Source organism: Saccopteryx leptura, chromosome 2, assembly GCF_036850995.1.
Source record: "Saccopteryx leptura isolate mSacLep1 chromosome 2, mSacLep1_pri_phased_curated, whole genome shotgun sequence".
NCBI classification, from domain to species: Eukaryota; Metazoa; Chordata; class Mammalia; order Chiroptera; family Emballonuridae; genus Saccopteryx; species Saccopteryx leptura.
This window is the reverse complement of record NC_089504.1, coordinates 180,710,730-180,732,238: the sequence shown is the minus strand read 5'-3', so window position 1 is coordinate 180,732,238 and position 21,509 is coordinate 180,710,730. Positions and strand designations below refer to the sequence as shown.

At 39.7% G+C, this 21,509-nt stretch overlaps 1 protein-coding gene across 14 annotated transcripts in view; it reads left to right on the top strand.

Moving 5' to 3' along the window:
* ERC1 (ELKS/RAB6-interacting/CAST family member 1) overlaps nucleotides 1-21,509 on the top strand; it is a 544,893-nt gene that overhangs the window by 19,478 nt on the left and 503,906 nt on the right. For 12 of the 14 annotated variants that reach the window (XM_066369492.1, XM_066369490.1, XM_066369485.1 and 9 more), the window contains exon 2: nucleotides 322-558. The exons of the other annotated variants lie outside the window; for them this stretch is intronic. The gene's annotated coding sequence lies outside the window, so the exon portion shown is untranslated. The remainder of the gene's footprint in view (nucleotides 1-321; nucleotides 559-21,509) is intronic. 14 annotated transcript variants of the gene reach the window in all.

Here is a 21,509-nt window from a genome sequence, read left to right as displayed (position 1 = left end):
AAAAAAATCAGTACAAAATTGTTTGGCGGGCCACATGCGGCCCGGAGACCCCTGATTTAGAGCCATTTTCAAGACAGCCATTTCAACTGTGCCTACTTTGACACAGTTGATTTCTGTTTCCTTTGTAAAACTCTCACTGATATTGGGGTCTTCTGATTACCCTTGAGTTTTTCTTCCTGGGCCTCTGTCCTCTCTTTCTCAAGTCAACTTTGTTCAACCTTTTTCTACTCATTCATTAAATGTTTGAATTTCTGTGGGTGATTCATCTCCTACATTTACTTTTTTATCTGTATGTTGAGTATTCATTCTTTCTGTTTTTAGTTTTTACCTTTCTCCTGTGTCTGAGGATCAACAAGGAGCCAGTGGCCTTATCATTCCCTTAAAGCCTGAAAAGGAATTCAGTGGCAGTGGAGAAAGAGACACACAGAATTGAAAGCTTTAAAGAACACAGGACTGGATAATTCAGTATCTGTGTGTTTGTGTATACTTCTGTGGTGGAAAGGACAGTTGATGGGGTCCAAGGAGACTAAGGTGACTCAAGACTTTCACATAGAGAAGGTAAGCTATCAATAGAAGCAGAGTTGTATAATATAGTAGTGACTAGCCATATTAATTTTTTTTTTGTATTTTTCCGAAGCTGGAAACGGGGAGAGACAGTCAGACAGACTCCCGCATGCGCCCGACTGGGATCCACCCGGCACACCCACCAGGGGCGATGCTCTGCCTCTCTGGGGCGTCGCTCTGCCGCGACCCGAGCCACTCCAGCGCCTGGGGCAGAGGCCAAGGAGCCATCCGCAGCCCCGGGCCATCTTTGCTCCAATGGAGCCTTGGCTGCGGGAGGGGAAGAGAGAGACAGAGAGGAAGGAGAGGGGGAGGGGTGGAGAAGCAAATGGGCGCTTCTCCTATGTGCCCTGGCCGGGAATCGAACCCGGGTCCCCTGCACGCCAGGCCGACGCTCCACCGCTGAGCCAACCGGCCAGGGCCGTGACTAGCCATATTTAGCTATTTAAATTTATAGTAATTTAAATGAAGGAAGATTAAATTTAGTTCCTCAGTTGCACTAGTAGTGTTACGTGTTTTCAATAGCCAGATGGAACTTGTGGCCTCTGTATAAGACAGTGCAGATATACAACATTTCCATTGTCTCAGAAAGTTCTGTTGCACAGCATTGGTGTGCAGTTTTTTTTGTACCTACCACCTTTCCCCCAGAGAAAAGTCAAAATAATAGTTGGTATTCTCCAGTCTCCTAAGAACTCCAGCTCCACAAAATCCTAAGGGATTCTGTGAGTCAGACACAATCACAACCACCACTACCACTGCCCCGTCATCATCAGGTGTAAGACACTTATCTAGTCAGAGAGGGTTCTATTAGACAGCACTGGGCTAGAGGGATAGTGATGCCATTCACTGAGCTATTGATGGCTGTGGTGGGGGCAACAGGAACCTCTGGAGAGTACTGTCCAGTAGAAACAATGTGATACATATGTAATTAAAATTTTAGTGACCACATTATAGAATAAAAAGAAATTATTAGATTCTATAATTTTATAATGTATTTTATTTAACCCAAAACACCCAAAATATAATTTCAACATGTTAAAATATATTTAAAAAATTATTAACGAGCAATTTTATATTATTTTTTAAAACCAAGTCTTTGAAATCAATTGTGTACTTTTAAAGCATATCTTAATTCATATGCTAGGTTTTTCTCAGAAACACTGATCTATATTTAGACTTTATAAAATTTACTGTTGAAAAAGTAGATTCACATACCCAACTAGTTCCAGATAGGCTTAAAAGTTTTTGATCAACTGAATTAATTATTAGTTTTTAAATTTAACTTTCATTATTTTTTCAATTACAGTTGATATTTAATATTATTTTAGTTTCAGGTGTACACCATAGTGGTTAGGCAGTCATATACTTTACCAAGTGTTCCCCTGATATTTCTAGCATCTGGCATTATACATAATTATCGCAATGTTATTGAATGTACTTTCTTTTCTTTTTGACAGAGACAGAGTCAGAGAGAGGGACAGATAGGGACAGACAGGAAGAGAGAGAGATGAGAAGCATCAATTTTTCGTAGCAGCACCTTAGTTCATCAATTGCTTTCTCATATGTGCCTTGGCGGGGGGGCTATAGCAGAGCAAGTGACCCCTTGTTCAAGCCAGTGACCTTTGAGCTTAAGCCAGCAACCATAGGGTCATGTCTATGATCCCATGCTCAAGCCAGTGACCCTGTGCTCAAGCTGGTGAGCCTGCACTCAAGCTGGCGACCTTAGGGTTCCTAACCTAGGATCTCTGCGTCTCGTCTGACGCTCTAGCCACTGCACCACTGCCTGGTCAGTTATTGAATGTATTTTCTATGCTGTACTTTACATCCCCCTGACTGTTGTGAAACTGCCAATTTGTATTTCTTAATTCCTTCACCCCTTTCACCCAGACCCTCAAACTTTCTCCCACCTGATAATCAGCAGTTTGTTCTCTGTATCTATGAGTTTGTTTCGTTAATTTTTGTTTTTTAGATTTCATATATAAGTGAAATCAAAATTTTTTTTTTGTCTGACTTATTTTTCATAATACCCTCTAGGTCCATCCATGTAATTACAAATGGTAAGATTTAATTCTTTTTTTTTCTGGCCGAATAATATTCCATTTTATATAAACACCACATCTTTTTCCAATTGTGTATTGATAGACCTTAGGTTGCTTCCATATCTTGGCTGTTGAAAATAATTCTGTAATAAACGTAGGGATGCACTAATATCTTTATTTTTAAGTTTTTAAATATTCATTTTAGAGAGGAGAGAAAGTGAGAGTGAGAGAGAGAGAGAAAGAGAGAGAGAAGAGGGGAGGAGCAGAAAGCATTAACTCCCATATGTGCCTTGACCAGGCAAGTGCAGGGTTTCAAACCGGCAACCTCAGCGTTCCAGGTTGACGCTTTATCCACTGCACCACCACAGGTCAGGCTGCACTAATATCTTTTTGAATTAGTGTTTTGTATTTCTTCAGATAAATACCAAGAGATGGGATTGCTGGGTCATGTGGTAGTTCTTTTTTAAGTTTTTGCAGGAGCCTCCATACTGTTTTTCATAGTGACTGCACCAGTTTACAATCCCACCAGCAGTGCATAAGTGTCCCCTTTTCTCCACATCCTAACTAGCACTTGCTATTTGTTATTTATTGATGAGAGGCATGCTAATAAGTGTGAGGTGATACCTCATTATGGTTTTAATTACATTTCTCTGGTAATTAGTGATGTTGAGCATCTTTTTGTGTGTTTTTGGCATTCTCTATGTTCTTTTTAAGTGTTTCTGCAAGTCCTTTGCCCATTTTTAAATCAGATTGCTTGTCTTTTTAGTGTTAAGTTGTATGAGTTCCTTATATATTTTGGATATTAACCCCTTACTGGATGCATCATTGGTAAATATCTTCTTCCATTCAGAACGTTGCCTTTTCATTTTGATTTCCTTTTCTGTGCAAAACCTTTTTAGTTTGATGTAGTCACATTATTTATTTATTTTTTCCCCTTGCTGAAGGAGACATGCAAAAAATATTACTAAGAACAGTATCCAAGAGTTTACTGCCTGTATTTTCTTTTAGGAGTTTTATGGTTTTGAGTCTTACATTTTACTGTCTAGTCCATTTTGAGTTTATTCTTGTATATGGTGTAAGAAAGTGGTATAGTTTCATTTTTTTTGTATATATCTGTTCTGTTTTCTCAACACCATTTTTTGAATAGACTTTATTCCATTTGTTGAATAGTCTTTACTTTATTGTATATTCTTGCCTCCTTTGTTGTAGGTTAATTCACTGTTTATTTCTAGGTTCTTTATTCTGTTCCATTGATTTATATGTCTGTTTTGATGCCAGTACCATGCTGTTTTCGTTACTATAACCTTGTACTATAGTTTGATATCAGGAAGCATGATACCTCTAACTTTGTTCTTCTTTGTCAAGGTTTTTTTTGGCTGTTTGGGTTCTTATGTGATTCCATATCACTTCTACAATTACTTGTTCCAGTTCTGTGAAAAATGCCATTGATATTTTGATAGAGATAGCATTAAATCTAAGAATGCTTTATTCTTAGTAAGGTAGTAAGGGCATTTTAAGAATGTTGGGTTTTCCTATCTTTGAGTATGGAATATGCTTTTGTTTATTTGTATCTTAAATTTATTCCTTCAGTAACAATATAAAATAACTTCTCTCAGATTCTCCTAATATAATCAGTCCTCAGTAAACATTAGAGAATGTATACCACTAATTTGCATGACAGAGTCCCAGTGCCTAAAAGACTTAACACTCATATATCCATCATGGGTGTATGGCCGGGAAAATAAACATCATGATGGACTCTGGATTATTATATTGTGCTCATGGACTAAGTCTGTATAGTTTCTCTTGTGTTCAGTTCCACTGGTTTCTACTATGTTAACAGCAGTTACTGACACAGAACTCCTTGGAAGATTATCTCCACCAGCACAGGACCAGTGGGAACAGAAGTCACAACAGAGTAGATCTCACATCCTAAGCCTTTTCAGAGCCATTACTCTGAGTTGAAACATTACTGTGAACACCAAGTTCTTTAGGTTTTGCTGACTTGCTTTCACCTGTAGAGTTCATTGATAATATAATTTTCTGGGCCTTCTTCAAAGGATGTTCAACTTGATTGGTTTTTGTGGGCTGATACTCACTTTTCTCACTATGTCTAAATTGTGATTTTAGTTAAATAAATCCAGATCACTAAGAACCCTTTTGGACAGAGCCCTGGAAGCCAAAGAAGGCATGATGCTCTACAGCATGTTTTCATAAATGTTTGCATATTTTTGGATGGTCCAGTCTATAGGCAAATGTATTCTCCGGCCCTTTGCCCTGATCACCATCTTCCACCACCACCACTAGGGTTAATTCTTCTTAAAACCCACTTCGGTTTGGAGTCGTTTCTTCTCAGCATGTTTATGCACTTACACCTGAGTGTTCTATGGAAGAAGCTCAGCATTTCTGTTGCTGGGCTGGGATGACCACCAGAGAGGAGAAGTCTGAGTGAGACTGAGGAGGGGGTGGCTTCTTCAGAGATGCCAAGAAATGGCAGCCTGAGGTTTGAACTCACCCTGTGCTAATCCCTGGAGAACTGGGCTCTGTTTGTTCTTTTTCTGGTTCCTTTTGGTGTAAGGTGTGATTGTTGATGTGAGATTTTTTTTGTTGTTGGTTTTTGAGGTAGTCCTTTATGGCTATGAATTTCCCTCTTGGAACTGCTTTGGCTGTGTCCCAGAGACTTTGGTTTGTTGTATTTTCATTTCATTTGTGTGAAGGTATCTTGATGTCCTCCTTGATCCGATTGTTAACCCGTTCATTGTTTAATAATATGTTATTTAGTCTCCATGTATTTATGTGTTTCTTAGTTTTCTTCTTGTAATTGATTTCTAGTTTCATACTATTGTGATTGGAAAAGATGCTTGGTATTATTCCAATATTCTTATTTAATGAGATTTGTTTTGTGGCCTAACATATGGTCTATTCTGGAAAATGTTTCATGTGCACTTGCAAAGAATATGTATCAATTAGATCCATCTGGACTAATGGGTCATTTCAGGGTACTTTTTCCTTATTGATTTTCTGTCTAGATCAGCGGTTCTCAACCTGTGGGTCACGACCCCGGCGGGGGTCGAATGACCAAAACACAGGGGTCACCTAAAGCCATCGGAAATATATATTTTATTTAAAAATGTATTGTATAATAAATATGTATTTTCCTATGGCTTTAGGTGACCCCTGTGTTTTGGTCATTCCACCCTTGCCGGGGTCGCGACCCACAGGTTGAGAACCGCTGGTCTAGGTGATCTATTGATTGATGTCAATGGGTTGTTACTGTCCCCTACTATGACTGTATTTCTGTTAATCTTTTCCTTTATGTCTGTCCATATTTGTTTCATATATTTTAGTCCTCCTGCATTAGGTATAAATGTTTACATGGATACTATTCTCTTGTGGATTCATCCCTTAATCATTGTGTAATGTCCTTCATTGTCTTTTGTTATAACCTTTATTTTAACGTATGTTTTGTCTGATATAATTATTGCTACCCTGGTTTTATTTTCTTACCATTTCTAATTGCATGAAATAACATTTCCATTCCCTTTTATTCTGTGTTTGTTTTTCGATCTGAAATTAGTCTCTTGTAGGCAGCAAGAGTTCATCAATTCTTAAGTTCACTGAGCACCCTATAACCAGTGTTTGAACTCTGTATCTGGTAGATTATTTGCCCCCACTTTCTTTCTCCTTAAGTTTTGTCCTGTTCTTTCATTTTGACATGTTTCTTTGTCTTCTCATTTTGGCTACCTCTCTGGATTTGTTTCTATATGTTAGGTAGCTCTGCCAAGTCTTTTAGCTTTGCCATATGTATTAGGTATCTGTGGGACCCAGTGGCTCAGTCTCCCTGTTCACCTGAGCCGGGTGGTCCAGGAGGGTCTTTTGTGTGTGTTGTGTGTGCCGTCCTGTTGTAGCTGAGCCTTGGTTGTTGTTGAATGCCAGTGGATGGGACTGACCCACAGGTTGGCTTGCTATTAGTATTGGCTGTGACTGTAGAGGACAAACTGCTGTGTAAGGGGCTGCTCCACAGAGCGAGATTTGCTCCAGTGGGACTTTGGTGCCAAGACCACCCTTTGGGTATGTTGTTTGTGGAGCTAATTGGGTGGTGCTCTGTTTTGGTCTGAAGCTGCCCACTAGGTGTGTTGGTTCTAGGGCCTTTTGGGAGAGTCTCTGGTGCAGGCCCAGGTCAGCCACGACCTGTGCCCAGCCCAGAATCCTCTGGTAGGAGCTACAAAGTGATCTGTGGTAGGTAGATGCCTGGGCTGGGCTTGGAGGCACCTGGGAGAGGCTGTGCTGCGAACTGAGACCTGCTTAGCAAGAAGTATAGGGCACTTTAAGCCCAGCTGTTACTTGTTTAGGGTTTATGGATTTTTTAGAGATTTCGGGAAGGCTTGCAGCATGGGCCCAGGCTGGCTTCTTGTGTGGATTAGCCTGTGAAAGAGGTTTGGGCTGGATGTGTGAATTGGGTGGGGTGAAGTCTCAGAGAATCACCAGGATGAGCAAGAGATGTGTTAGCAGGTTAATGGAGACCTAGATATTGGAGCCCACCTGCATCAGCTGGCTGTGTAGCAGGGAGAGCTCAACAAAGGAACAAAATAGTGGAGACAGCCATCCCTCCAGTCCTTGTCCTAAATCCAGATATTTCAGTTCTTTTCCCTAATGATCTTGCACTTTTGGAACTGCTGCTTACCTCTTACGCTTGGAATAAATACGTCTGTCGGTGAGTAAGTCTGTGTTCTGGCCCTTTAAGGAGGTCTGGGACATAGTAGCCCTCTGTTATACCTGGACAGAACCCCCTCTGATTTTCACAACCACATGTAGTGGGGACTCTACTTTCTGGCAGTGGTGGTCTGGGCTGAGGAACTCAGTGTGGATTGGGGATCCCTTGCTCCTTAGGCGGGACTTCCATACCTGAGTTATCCCTTTTGATTTGTAACCGCAGCCCATGGGTGTTTGACCAGCCCATTTCTTCTTTCTGGCCCACTCACAGGTCTCCATGTGGCTATTGCTTTATATCCTTAGGAGTTCTGCTCAGTTCAGCTCCGTCCAGGTGGTTGGTTTTCAAGGGTGATTGTTCTATAATTTACCGGTAGTTGTACTTTTTTCATGTGGTGATGGGAGGAGGCGAGCACAGCATTTACCTATTTTGACATCTTGATCAGCAGTCCCTAAATTTAACTTTTAATTACAATGAAATAAAGTTTAAAATTTAGTTCCAAGGCCCTGGCCGGTTTGCTCAGTGGTAGAGCATCGGCCCGGCGTGTAGAAGTCCCGGGTTCGATTCTTGGCCAGGGCACACAGGAGAAGCGCCCATTTGCTTCTCCACCCCTCCCCCTCTCCTTCCTCTCTGTCTCTCTCTTCCCCTCCCGCAGCCGAGGCTCCATTGGAGCAAAGATGGCCCGGGCGCTGGGGATGGCTCCTTGGCCTCTGCCCCAGGCGCTAGAGTGGCTCTGGTGGCGGCAGAGCGACGCCCCGGAGGGTCAGAGCATCGCCCCCTGGTGGGCGTGCCGGGTGGATCCCGGTCGGGCACATGCGGGAGTCTGTCTGACTGTCTCTCCCGGTTTCTAGCTTCAGAAAAATAGAAAAAAAAAATTTAGTTCCATAGTCTCACGAGCCACATTTCACGTTTTCAACAACTCTGTGTGACTAGTGGCTACCATACTAGACAGTGCACCTCTGGAATAACCAAGGGTATTCACTTGAGAGGTGAAAATTCAGGTCTTGTGCTCAGGAATGAGGTGTAGAAACACAGGCGGGTTTGTGAGGGATGCAGAAACAAACAGTTTGTGATTTTTGGGCAAACCAGCATTAACTTCTCTGTGCCTCATTAAAGAAACCTATAAATGTAACTGGTGAGAGTAAAATAGAAGATAAGTGTGCAGCATACTGCGGTGCTGTGTGATTTTGGGCAACTTACTGAGCTTTTTCAAGCCTTAGTTCCTCATTAAAAATGGAATAATAAAATCTCCCTGTAAGGTTTGCTGGAAGGGTTAAAGGAAGTATTCATGATGAATATTTACACATATAATACCATGTCTCCTCATTTCTAAGTTGCTGTTTATTTTTTGTGCAATATTCTGGAAACTTGAAATGTACTTGGTCTTCTCTTTTTATTAATTAAGGAACTACTGGATTCTGTTTGAATCTCTTTGGGTATGCATAAATTTATGATTTCGTAGTATTCTTTTAAATCTATGATGTGAAAAAGGTGAAGCGATTAAGCAAAAAAACAAACAAACAAGGCTTATAGACACAGACAACAGTGTGGTGACTATCAGAGGGAAAGGGGGGGGGTGTGGGGAGGTAGAAGAGGGTATGGGGGGATAAATGAAGATGGAAGGACACTTGACTTGGAGTGATGAACACATAATACAATGTACAGAATTGTACACCTGAAACCTATATGATTTTATTGATCAGTGTCGCCCTAATAAATTAAAAAAGATCCTTGGTAGAGTTTGAGGAGCCTGGTATTTTGTTTTGTTTTGTTTTGTTTGTATTTTTCTAAAGTTAGAAATGGGGAGGCGGTCAGACTCTTGCATGTACCCAACCAGGATCCACCCGGCATGGCCACCAAGGGGTGATGCTCTGCCCATCTGGGGTGTTGCTCTGTTGCGGACAGAGCCATTCCAGCGCCTGAGGCAGAGGCCATGGAGCTGTCTTCAGCGCTCAGGCCAATTTTGCTCCAATGGAGCCTTGGCTGCGGGAGAGGAAGAGAGATATAGAGAGAAAGGAGAGGGAGGAGGGTGGAGAAGCAGATGGGCGCTTCTCCTGTGTGCCCTGACTGAGAATTGAACATGGGACTTCCACACGCTGGGCTGATACTCTTCCACTGAGCCAACCAGCCAGAGCCGAGGAGCCTGGTTAACAGGAAAAAAATGGGACGCTTCAGGTCAGTGAGAAAGAAACGATTTCAGATTGGCTCTGCAAATTCTTTTTCTGAGCCTTTTTTGCAAGTCCCATCTTGCCCTTTTTATCTGGCTGCCTGCTATTCCTCAAGTGTTTTGGAGAATAGTACAAGAAACAGTTTATAATGCTTACCTCCCATGTGTTGCATACCAAGTATATGCTGGGAAGTCTTGCTGCCTTCTGCACAGTATTTTCCACATACTTACTGAGATCTGAAATAATAGTAGACATTTTGCATTTGTATTATTGCAAACCAGGAAAATATTGATGCCTTCAGGTGTGATATTATGTGCCAGGTCCATTTGGTAGGGGCAGCTGGAAGTGCAGTGTGGGGGAGGATTTTGAGACCAGGTCCAAAAGGAAGAAATGCTTACCTTAAATTATAGTGATTTTTCCATTTTGTTTCTCTTTGAATATTTTAAACATTTTTCCTTTTTAAAATAAGTGATATATCCATTTGGAAAATTTTGGCAACTTTTAGGAGGAAAATAAACTTTTCCTTCCATTCTTCTTGCTATTCTTATATGTATACTGCTCACAAAAATTAGGGGATATTTCAAAATGAATATGAAGCTATAAAATATCTCCTAATTTTGTAAGCAGTATATATTTACAAAGTCAAGAATATATTAAATGTATATCTACTTTCATTTACTGTATTATAAACATTTTTTGACAGTGGTTGTCAATATTTTTTGTAGACAGCATGTTAAATCATAAAACATAAAAACTTAAAACATTTCTCAGTTGAATGGTATTAATAAAATTGGCAATTGTAATTCATAATGTAGCTATTTTTGATCATTTAAGTATATTGGTTTCCTGTTTATGGAATGATTGGATCAAAAGATATGAATGTTTTTAAGACCCTTAACCATTTTCAAACATGCTGCTTCCCAAATGCTATCATCTGTGTGTCTCCACAGTTGCTGGACCAATCCAACTGTGAAGCAGCTCTCAAGGATGCTTGTGTTTACATAGCACTTCCACTTAGGACCTGTTCATTGCTAAAGTCAGTGGCCAATTTTTAGTCTTTACAGGACCTCTCTCTGACATTTAGTACCAGCGACCATTTTGTCCTTTTGGAAACTAGTTCTCTGGCTTCTCTGATACAAGTCCCTAATACTATCAATAGGTTTTCTTGGTACCTTCACCTGCAGTCTTTCTCTTTTGTTTTTTTATTTTAATTTTTAAAAATTTTTATTTTTTAACTTACTTGTTGACATGGAATATTGTAGGATTTAAAGAAATGAGGATATCAGTGAGGACTGGAGTCACTGGGGAAGAACTGAGTGGCACAGATTGTGGATATAAGTAGAGAGCAGGTCTGACTAATAAGCCTGTGCTTGCTGCTAAGTATATGCTTGACAATATGTTTGTCATGCTGAGAACTCATGCTGAGACCTTACAATTCACTTGATTGACTAATTGATAAGAATTACTAAAAACTACAATTAACTCAATTATAATTGAGTTACTCACCTTATCACCTGTCCATGAAAAGAATGAAATGGCAACTGACTAGTGTCATTGCTGCTCCTAGCAGATGTGTTCATTTTGGTGTGTATGCCATCAAAACATTGCTGCTCTAGACACAAGGTTCTGTCATGTTTGATCTCTAGAATAATCAGATTAAGGTCATACCACCTGAATGCCTGGTGTTAGAAACCTGATATGCTGCATGCTGAGGTTGTAAACATGGAAATCTGTGCTTGCTTTCTTTAACTTGTAGAAGTTACCCCTCTACCTGCAACCTCCTGCTACTCACAGAGACTTTATCAGCCAGTAATTACCCTTAGTAGTTGTGAGTGGTTGAGGTCCCTACTTAATACCTTAATTTATTACAGTGACTTTGTGTGTGTGTGTGTATTAGTGCATGCTCACTATTAAAAGAATTTATGAAGAAAGTAGTAATTCTTGTGTATATATAAACATAAATATATATATGTATATACTTCTATATACTGATGGGCTTATATCACACAGTTCTGTAACTTGCTTTCTTTTTTACTTCAATATGTCATAGATGTCTTTATGGAGATTGTCAGATATAGACATTTACTTAAGAATTCTTTTAACAGTAGTATTTTATTTTGTAGTTTGGAGGTATCATTATTTAATCTCTTGTTGGTGGATATTTAAGTTCTTTCTTTTTTGCTGGTACAGATAATAAAATAATTGATGTCACTGCACCATATCCTTGAACCTGTGAAGAGAATAATTTTAAAAACGAGACTTCTAGGTCAGAGACTATGCACATTTAAAATTTATTTGATAGATTCTATCAAATTGTATTCAAATGGCATTTAAAAATTTTAGTCTATTGAATAATCTTTTTATAGGGTGCCAAAAGTAGCAGCATATTTCTAACCTCTTTGTGACATTTTTAACCTCTTAACAAAATGAACAGAATTTAAAGATTTTGAAATAGAGTGTATTAAAATATTCAACTCATTGTCTGATAGTAAATGCTAATTAGTGATTAATATAACTCATTGCAGCATGTTCAACTAGTAATTTTGAGATTTAGGTCAGAATTTCACATATAATGCTTTAAATAGCTAATAGCTATTTATGTATTATGTTTTCTAGTTTACCTTTTAAATGTCATAGCACATCTATGTCAGCCTATCTGATTGTAATTAATTTGAACTAGGTTGCTATATTGCCATTAAAGGATTCTCTACTCTTGTTTGATTTTTGAATATTTGGTATTCCTTTGGAGAGTCCAGTTGTAGACAGCTATTGTTATCCTTCTGTTCTGTGAGGAAGGAGTGAGAGAGACTGCTGTTTGCAATTGAATGTTATGCTTGTAGCTACTTGTGGGAAGAGTGAGAATTAAAGACTAATATATAGTCATTGTATGTTCAAGTATTTTTATTTTTATTTTTAGGTTCCTGGGTTTACGCCAGGATTCCAAGTGGGTATATATGGGTGTCTGTAGGGTGAGGACAGGCTGGCTGGTGTTTTCTCTAAGTATGTATATAGGTATTGAGACCAATGCTATTCTTGTAGGGAAAAATTATTCTGGAATTTTCTAGTCTTTTTATGGTTTTCCTGACCTAGCTGACAAGTTTGGTGATGTGACTATGTAGTAGTGGCCAGGTCTGAACTCAGTTTTGTTATTGTTTTATATTAGGACCTTACGGAGATTTGGTGATGAATATGGGAAGTATGATTTAGATGTTAAAAACTCTAGATAACAAAGACTTGACCTCCATGGCTCTGGCTCTTCCACCTTCTACGCTTTTTCTGTTTTGTCTCAGCAGCATTTTCCTGCTTCCTTTTGGAGGCTTTGAAGTGAATTATTTTATTATTATCTTTGTATGGCCATTTGTATATTCTTGTTAAGGAGTGGAAAAAGTACTTTTCCTGTTTGGAGTTAAAATCAGAATTTTCCAGAATGAACTTTATTAAAGAACTAAAGGAGGAAAACCCAGTATTTCACTCCTCCAACATATAGAAGGCTTTTAAAAATAAGAAATGGGTTATAAAAGCAGTAAATATTTATTGTAAAAGTTATAAAACAACAGAAACAGGATACTACTTTCCTTTTTTGGGGGGGGGTGAGAGGAGGGGAGATGGTGAGGCAGATTCCTGAATGTATCTTGACCAGGATCCACCTGGCAGCCTCATCTGGGGCCAGTGCTTGAGTACTGAGCTATTTTTAGTGCTTGAGGCTTTTGTGCTCCAAGGGAGCTCTCCTCAGCACCCAGAGCTATGCTGGACCCAGTAGAGCCACTGGCTGTGTGAGGTAATAGGGAGGGAGAGAAGGGGGAGAGGGCAAGAAGCAGATGGCTGATTTTCCTGTGTGCCCTGACTGGGAATTGAACCTGGATGTTCATATGCCAGGCTGATGCTCTATCCACTGAGCCACTGGCCAGGGCCATGATACTGCTTTTTTTTATTCTAACCTATAGTTAACATTTGCTGACTGGTAGAGCTTATAGAATATATAGATTTATTTTCTTCCAGCAATTCTACTGTAGATTGATGCTGGAGAATGGATGTTATATAATGATATTTAATGTCTAAAGTTGATTGACTTTGACATCCTTGATGGCCTCACCTTCTTTCTTTTTTCTCCCCGCCCCTTCCTTTCTCAAAGTATCCATCTATCTATAAACATGTAATTACTGAGTGTATGTGATGTGCCATGTATAGTAGTAAGGGCTGTGGAGGATAAACTAGTGAATAAGAGGTGTGTTTCTGTGTAGAGCAATCCTGTTTTCATAGAGTATATGGCAGTGGTAGTCAACCTGGTCCCTACTGCCCCCTAGTGGGCGTTCCAGCTTTCATGGTGGGTGGTAGCAGAGCAACCAAAGTATAAATAAAAAGATTTAACTATAGTAAGTTGTTTTATAAAGATTTATTCTGCCAAACTTAGCGAAAATCTGACATAAAGTACTTGGTAAGTTATTATTATATGCTTTAACTTGCTGTAACTCTGCTTTATAAATTTTATAAAGTAAAGTTACTTCCCTACTTTATAAATCACCATTACTGTGGAACTGGTGGGCAGTTAGAAAATTTTACTTCTAACAGAGATACAAAAGTGGGCGGTAGGTATAAAAAGGTTGACTACCCCTGGTTTATGGTATAGTAAGAAATACAGACAAAACATGTCAAGAAAGTAATTATAAGTGGTAATAAATCCTAGGAAAGGAACAAACAATTATGTATTCTCTATAGTTCTAGTTATTACTAGGTTCTGCAGTAACATTTACATTATCATTATATTGTAAATTATTTATTGGCTTTCTGTTTATAGAATTGTTGATAAAAAATAAGATGATTATACTTAAAAAATTTAATGTTATACACCTCTACAATATAAAAATAATGGTATATGTGATTAATGAAATATAGCTGGATGTATTAAATTCTAGATTCCTCATCTTATGCTGAGATGGGGATTTAAAAGTTCAAATATGATAGAGAAAAAAAGAAACAAGTTAAGGTATTTTAGTTAAATTTATAAAGTTAATCATTAGAAAAAGTAAAAATAAACTGTAACCCAACAAAAATGGGGAAAAAAGGGGTTGTGAATAAAATTTCTTCCCTTTTATGGGGAGAAGCTCACGAAATGTATTTAAAGATTTTATTATATGCTTTAACTTGCTGTAACTCTGCTTTATAAATTTTATAAAGTAAAGTTTCTTCCCTACTTTATAAATCACCATTACTGTGGAACTGGTGGGCAGTTAGAAAATTGCCCACGGTAGAGCGTCGGCCTGGCGTGCAGGGGACCCGGGTTCGATTTCTGGCCAGGGCACATAGGAGAAGCGCCCATTTGCTTCTCTATCCCCCCTCCTTCCTCTCTGTCTCTCTCTTCCCCTCCCGCAGCCAAGGCTCCATTGCAGCAAAGATGGCTCAGGCGCTGGGGATGGCTCCTTGGCCTCTGCCCCAGGCGCTAGAGTGGCTCTGGTCGCGGCAGAGCGACGCCCTGGAGGGGCAGAGCATCGCCCCCTGGTGGGCAGAGCGGGGTCGCCCCTGGTGGGCGTGCCGGGTGGATCCCGGTCGGGCGCATGCGGGAGTCTGTCTGACTGTCTCTCCCCGTTTCCAGCTTCAGAAAAATACAAAATAAATAAATAAATAAATAAATAGATAGATAGATAATAATAAATAGATATTTATTCCTTTAATACAGTGTGTCCGTAAAGTCATGGTGCACTTTTGGTGCACTTTTGACCAGTTACAGGAAAGCAACAAAAGACGATAGAAATGTGAAATCTGCACCAAATAAAAGAAAAACCCTCCCAGTTTCTGTAGGATGATGTGGCAGCATGTGCGCATGCACAGATGATGACGTAACACTGTATACAGCAGAGCAGCTCACGGCCATGCTAGTCGAGATGTGGATGGTACAGAGGAAAGTTCAGTGTGTTCTGTGGCTCGCTAAATTTGAATTCGTGACCAAAGTGCAACGTGAATATTGGCGTGTTTATAACGAAGCGCCACCACATAGGAATAACATTACTCAGTGGGATAAGCAGTTGAAGGAAACCAGCAGTTTGGTGGAGAAACCCCGGTCTGGTAGGCCATCAGTCAGGGACGAGTCTGTAGAGGCTATACGGGATAGCTACCTCAGGAGCCCTAAAAAATCTGTGTGTGAGCCCACATCGAACTGCACTGAATAGGTGTGAAATTGGAAGAGTTTTCCTTTTATTTGGTGCAGATTTCACATTTCTATCGTCTTTTGTTGCTTTCCTGTGACCGGTCAAAAGTGCACCATGACTTTACGGACACACTGTATACAGGGGTGGGCAAAAGGCAGTTTATATGTGAGTATGTGAAAGTTTATTCTTGTATTATTTATTTGTATTAAACTGTAAATCTCTTTTTGCCCACCTGTGTCAGTTCATTGACCACCTTCTGGGTGTCAGGTGCCATTATAGGTGCTGAGGTACAGCAGTGAACAGATAAGGGAAAATGTATTGTCCTCATGAAGCTTTCATTTTAATGAAGGAGCCTGACAAGAAACAAAATAGAGAAGTGACTCAAATTGCATATTATATGGTATAAATGCTGTGAAGAAAAGTTAAATGATTTAGAGCTGTGGAGGTACCTAATAGAATTAAAAGCAGAATGGTCAAAAATATTATCTCTAATGAAGAGGACTAAAGGGGTAGGAGATTTACTTTTTATTGTTCAAGTTTTCATTTCTACATGCATGTATTACTCATTTAATAGAAATATTTAATGTCACAGGTTAAACAATAGCATATAGTACCAAAATAGGCGCAAAATATATTTGGCTCCAGACTTTTGAAGACTATTATTTAAATAAAAAGGCATAACATCAAGACCACAATAATATAACACTTTCCATCCACTAGGATAGCTATAATAAAAAAGATGGATGGTTAGCAATGTATTAGCCTCATACATTGCTAATGAGAATGTAAAATGTTGCAGATATTTTGGAAAACAGTTTGATATTTTCTTAAAAAGTTAAGCATTTTTTATATTGCCCAAACAACCGACACTCTTAAGTATCTGAGAGAATTGCAGGCATATGTCCATAAAAATTTGTACGTGAATGCTCATAATAGTAGTATTCAGAATAGCAACAACCCAGATGCCTATCAGCTGATGAATAAGGTTAACAAAATGTAGAATATTTGTAAAATAGAATACTATCAGCCGTAAAACGGAGTGACTGTTGATACATGCTACAGGATGAGTGAACCTTGAAAACATGCTGAATAAGAGAAACCAGATGCAAAAGGCCGCATATTGTGTGGTTGGTTCTGTTTATATGAATTATTCAAGTAGGTAAATCTATGGAGACAGAAAGTATCTGATTGCCAGGGTCTGGACAGTGGGAAATGGGGAGTCACTGCTGATGGGTTTGTAGGGTTTCTTTTTGCTGTGATGAAAGTATTCTACAATTAGATAGTGGTGTGATTGCACAACATTGTGAATATACTAAAAATGACTGAACTGCATGGTTTAAAATGATGGATTCAATTGTATGTGAATTTATGTCAGTTAAAAATACTGGACCAAAATGAAAAGACATACAAAGTGTATTGATTCTCAGTAGGGTGAAGAGGGAGAAAATAGAGGTATTAGAATATGGGGCTTTTAATAACTTTTTTTCCTTTTATTGATTTCACAGAAGAGAGGGGGACGATCAAGTTGCTTTACTTGAGTTGTTCATTGTTTGCTTGTTTTATGTGCCTTGACCAGGCAAGCCCAGGGTTTTGAACCAGTGATCTCAGCATTCTGGGTTGACGTACTATCTCCTGTGCCACCTCAGGCCAGGCTAGAATATATGGTTTAAAATAAATGAAAAGTGAACCTTTGGCATCTAGAGTTCCTAATGTTTTCTACCCTCAATTTGACAATGTCTATCAAAATAACTGCTATTATTAATGAAGGTTATATGTCATATCTCTTAGATATATTGGGTTAGAGAAAATTACATTAAGAATCCTCAGTAGAGCCTGACCAGGTGGTGGCGCAGTGGATAGAACAATGGCCTGGGATGCAGAGGATCCAGGTTCAAAACCCCGAGGTTGCTGGCCCGAACACAGACTCATCTGGCTTGAGTACCAGCTCACCAACTTGAGCGCAGGGTCACTTGCTTGAGTGTGGGGCCATAGACATGACCCTATGGTCACTGGCATAAGCCCAAGGTTGCTGGCTTAAGCAATGGGTCACTGGCTCAGCTGGAGCCCCCTGGTCAAGGCACATATAAGAAAGCAATATATAAATGATTAAGATGCCGCAACGAAGAATTGATGCTTCTCATCTCTCTCCCTTCCTATCTGTCTCTATCTGTCCCTCTCTCTTTTTCTCGCTTAAAAAAAAAAATCAGTAGATTGGAAAGAGGCAAGACCGTTAGGCACAGAGGCTGTTTAGGAGATTACGTGATAATGTGATAATAGGACTGGCCAGACAGGGTGAGGTTGTGGTTGTAGGGAGCTAAAGAAAATGTATTAGATAATAATTGATGGTATACAGTGTTAGTTAATGGGAGTTGAATAGAGAAGTGAAAAGGGAAGAGTCAAAATGAATTCTGTCAAACTAGGCAACATAGGAGGGAGGAAAGGGCACGTTGTAACGTTGTAGGGAAAGTACATGTTTAGGTAGAACTGTTGAGTTGTCTGCAGGAAATCTTGGCAGACACGTACAATGAGTTATTTGGCCATGTAAGTACAGCCCAAGGAAGAAGCCAGAGTTCGGAATATTAAGAAAACCTAAACTGAGATATGTACCAACTTAAGATAGGTAATAGTTGAAACCAGTTGAAACAATGGCTGTGGATGAGATTGTTCAGGGAAAGTAAAATAGCAGGAGACAAGACAATGTCTATACCAGTGTTTTAAATGTAGGTAGAGGAAGAGAAGCCAATAAAAGGTACAAGAAAGGAATTGGCTTGGAGAGATAGTAGGGAAACCAAAAAGTAGTATTAGAGAGACCCAGGCAAGGATTTCAAGGTAGAAGTGGTCAGTAGTGTCAAAAGCAGTAGAAGTAAAAAGAATCCATTGAATTTGGCTGTAAGGAACCCATTCTGGCTTTATTCTGAAAGTGGTAATAGGAGATGAGTATCAGAGCCTTATCTTAGGGTAGGATACCCTTTCTGTTGCATATCTTTATGCCACTTATCCCCAAAATAGTTTTATTTTGTCCTGATTATAAAAACAGTGTATGCTCATAAGATAATATTTATTTTTTGGAGAGAAAGTGAGATCACCAGAAACCTTACTACCTTGAATTGTATACCTTGCCATAACCTAAACAAACTAACAAACAAACAAAAAACCTCAGGTCGAATGTGTTTATAACTTTTATTTTTCTCTTTGGTTTGACAATAGATAACAAACATCTTTCTCTATAATTAAGTATAGAGCCAAATCATCATTTATAATGATAGTAGTTTTCTAGGTCTGTTGTGATAAATTACTAAAAACTCGGTAATGTAAAACAACAGAAATTGATTCTCTCACTGTTCTTGAGGCTAGAAGTAAAAAAACTAGTGTAGGCAGGGCTTTGCTCCCTCTGAAGGCTCTGGGGAGGCTCCTTCATTGTCTCTTCCTGGCTTCTGGCAATCCTTGGTGTTCCTTGGCTTGTAGCTGCATCACTCCAACCTCTGCCTCCATCTTTGCACGGTCTTTCTTATGTGTGTGTCTGTAACTCAGCCTCTCTTTTCTCTAGAAAGACACTAGTCATTGATTTTAGAACCTACCATAATCCAATATGAACTCATCTTAACTTGGTTACATCTGCAAAAACCTTATTTTCAAATAAGGTCACATAAATCTGTGGACATGAGTTTTTGGGAGACACCATTCAAACCATTATAGGTAATAACCCATTTTATAGTTGTGCCTTAACTTACATAGCCAATGCCTCATTGCTAGACATTTAGAGTGTAATTTTTCACTATTATGGACATAGTGGGGGCAGGGAATAATGAACATAGTAGAACCTATGTGATCCAGTTGGGTACCTTTTGGTATTTATTCTCTTGCCTCATCTTAACTGTGAATGGACATGTGAGTGGAATATAATTTTCGAAGGCCTGGGACGCTTAGGAACGGAAGTTTGGGTTGCCATTGGATAAGCTACTAAAATCTGCTGAGGTGAAAACTGAGGATGAGTGCAATTTAGAAGAAGAGTTAGAGGAGGAAGAAAATGAGTACTATTTGTGCGTTTCAGACTAATAGCAGCTATAGTTTTTTTCCCAGTAACCTTCCTCTTCTATGATTTGAGTCAAGAGCAGAGGCCTATGAGAATCATGCAGAAGCTGCTTTCTGTCCCCATGTGAAATAATTATGCAGTGGAAGAAATGGACTGTGGTGGCCATGACAATGTACTGTCCAGATCTATTGTGGGGACTATAATTGCCTTATTTTTCTCTACTGTGTTGCCTTTGTACTTTTGTCAAAAATGAGTAATCCAAATAAGTATGGGTCTTATTATGTTATAAAAGTAATTCATATTAAAACTTTAATTAGTACAGAAAAGAAAAATGTAAAAACACACCATTCCCCATGAATTCTTGCATTCCTCTTTTTATAAATTTAAAAATGTATGTTACATACCTTGCATTTCTTTTCTTTTTCTTTCTTTTTCTTTTTTCTTTTTATTTTTTGTATTTTTCTGAAGTTGGAAATGGGGAGGCAGTCAGACAGACTCCCGCATGCGCCCGACCAGGATCCACCCGGTATGCCCACCAGGGGGCGATGCTCTGCCCATTGGGGTGTTGCTCTGTTGCAACCAGTACCATTCTAGTGCCTGAGGCAGAGGCCACAGAGCCATCCTCAACGCCCGGGCCAACTTTGTTCCAATGGAGCCTTGGCTGCGGGAGGGGAAGAGAGAGACAGAGAGGAAGGAGAAGGGGAAGGGTGGAGAAGCAGATGGGCACTTCTCCTGTGTGCCCTGGCTGGGAATCGAACCAGGGACTCCTGCACGCCAGGCTGACGCTCTACCACTGAGCCAACCGGCCAGGGCCTTGCATTTCTTTTCTTACTAGTACATACAGACTTCTTTATTCTTTTAAATAGCTGCACAGTATTCCCATAATTATATAGGTTATTATCAGAGTCTTGTTAGTTTAAAGAATTCTGCGGTTTATTCTTAGTTTTTTCGCTTGTGTAATGACTGACATTCATTGAAAACTTATCAAAAACCAGATATTTTATACTCATTTAGTGATCTGATCCTTTTTAGCCATCCTTTGAAAAGGTTATTATGTCTCTTTCATAGTTGAAAATACAGATGATCTGAAAGATTCATTTGTTGAAAGCTGTACATTTAAATAGTGGATCTGAACCTGCCTGAGCCTTTCATACTAGTCACTATGTGACTAAGCCTCAGAGCACAATAAGAATCATTTCACAGGGCTCTTGTTGAGATGAAATGTATAGAAGGTCTATGCCTTGCATTTTCGTTACTGCACATTTTATACTTTGTGAAAAAGAACTTAGGTCACATTTAGGTTTCATACTTGAGCAAAGTGTTACTAATATGCCTTAATATAAAGGGCAACATTGTTAAGGAGGGTGATATAAAAACTACTTATGATTTGATTTTTTTTTTTTTGTATTTTTCTGAAGCTGGAAACGGGGAGAGACAGTCAGACAGACTCCCGCATGCGCCCGACTGGGATCCACCCGGCACGCTCACCAGGGGCGACGCTCTGCCCACCAGGGGGTGATGCTCTGCCCCTCTGGGGCATCGCTCTGCCCCGACCAGAGCCACTCGAGCGCCTGAGGCAGAGGCCAAGGAGCCATCCCCAGTGCCCGGGCCATCTTTGCTCCAATGGAGCCTTGGCTGTGGGAGGGGAAGAGAGAGACAGAGAGGAAGGAGGGGGGGTGTGGAGAAGCAAATGGCGCTTCTCCTATGTGCCCTGGCCGGGAATCGAACCCGGGTCCCCTGCATGCCAGGCCGACGCTCTACCGCTGAGCCAACCGGCCAGGGCCAAAACTACTTATGATTTGGAATTGTATTTTTAACTTTTGACATTCCAATTTCTTTGCAGAAGTTAAAAAA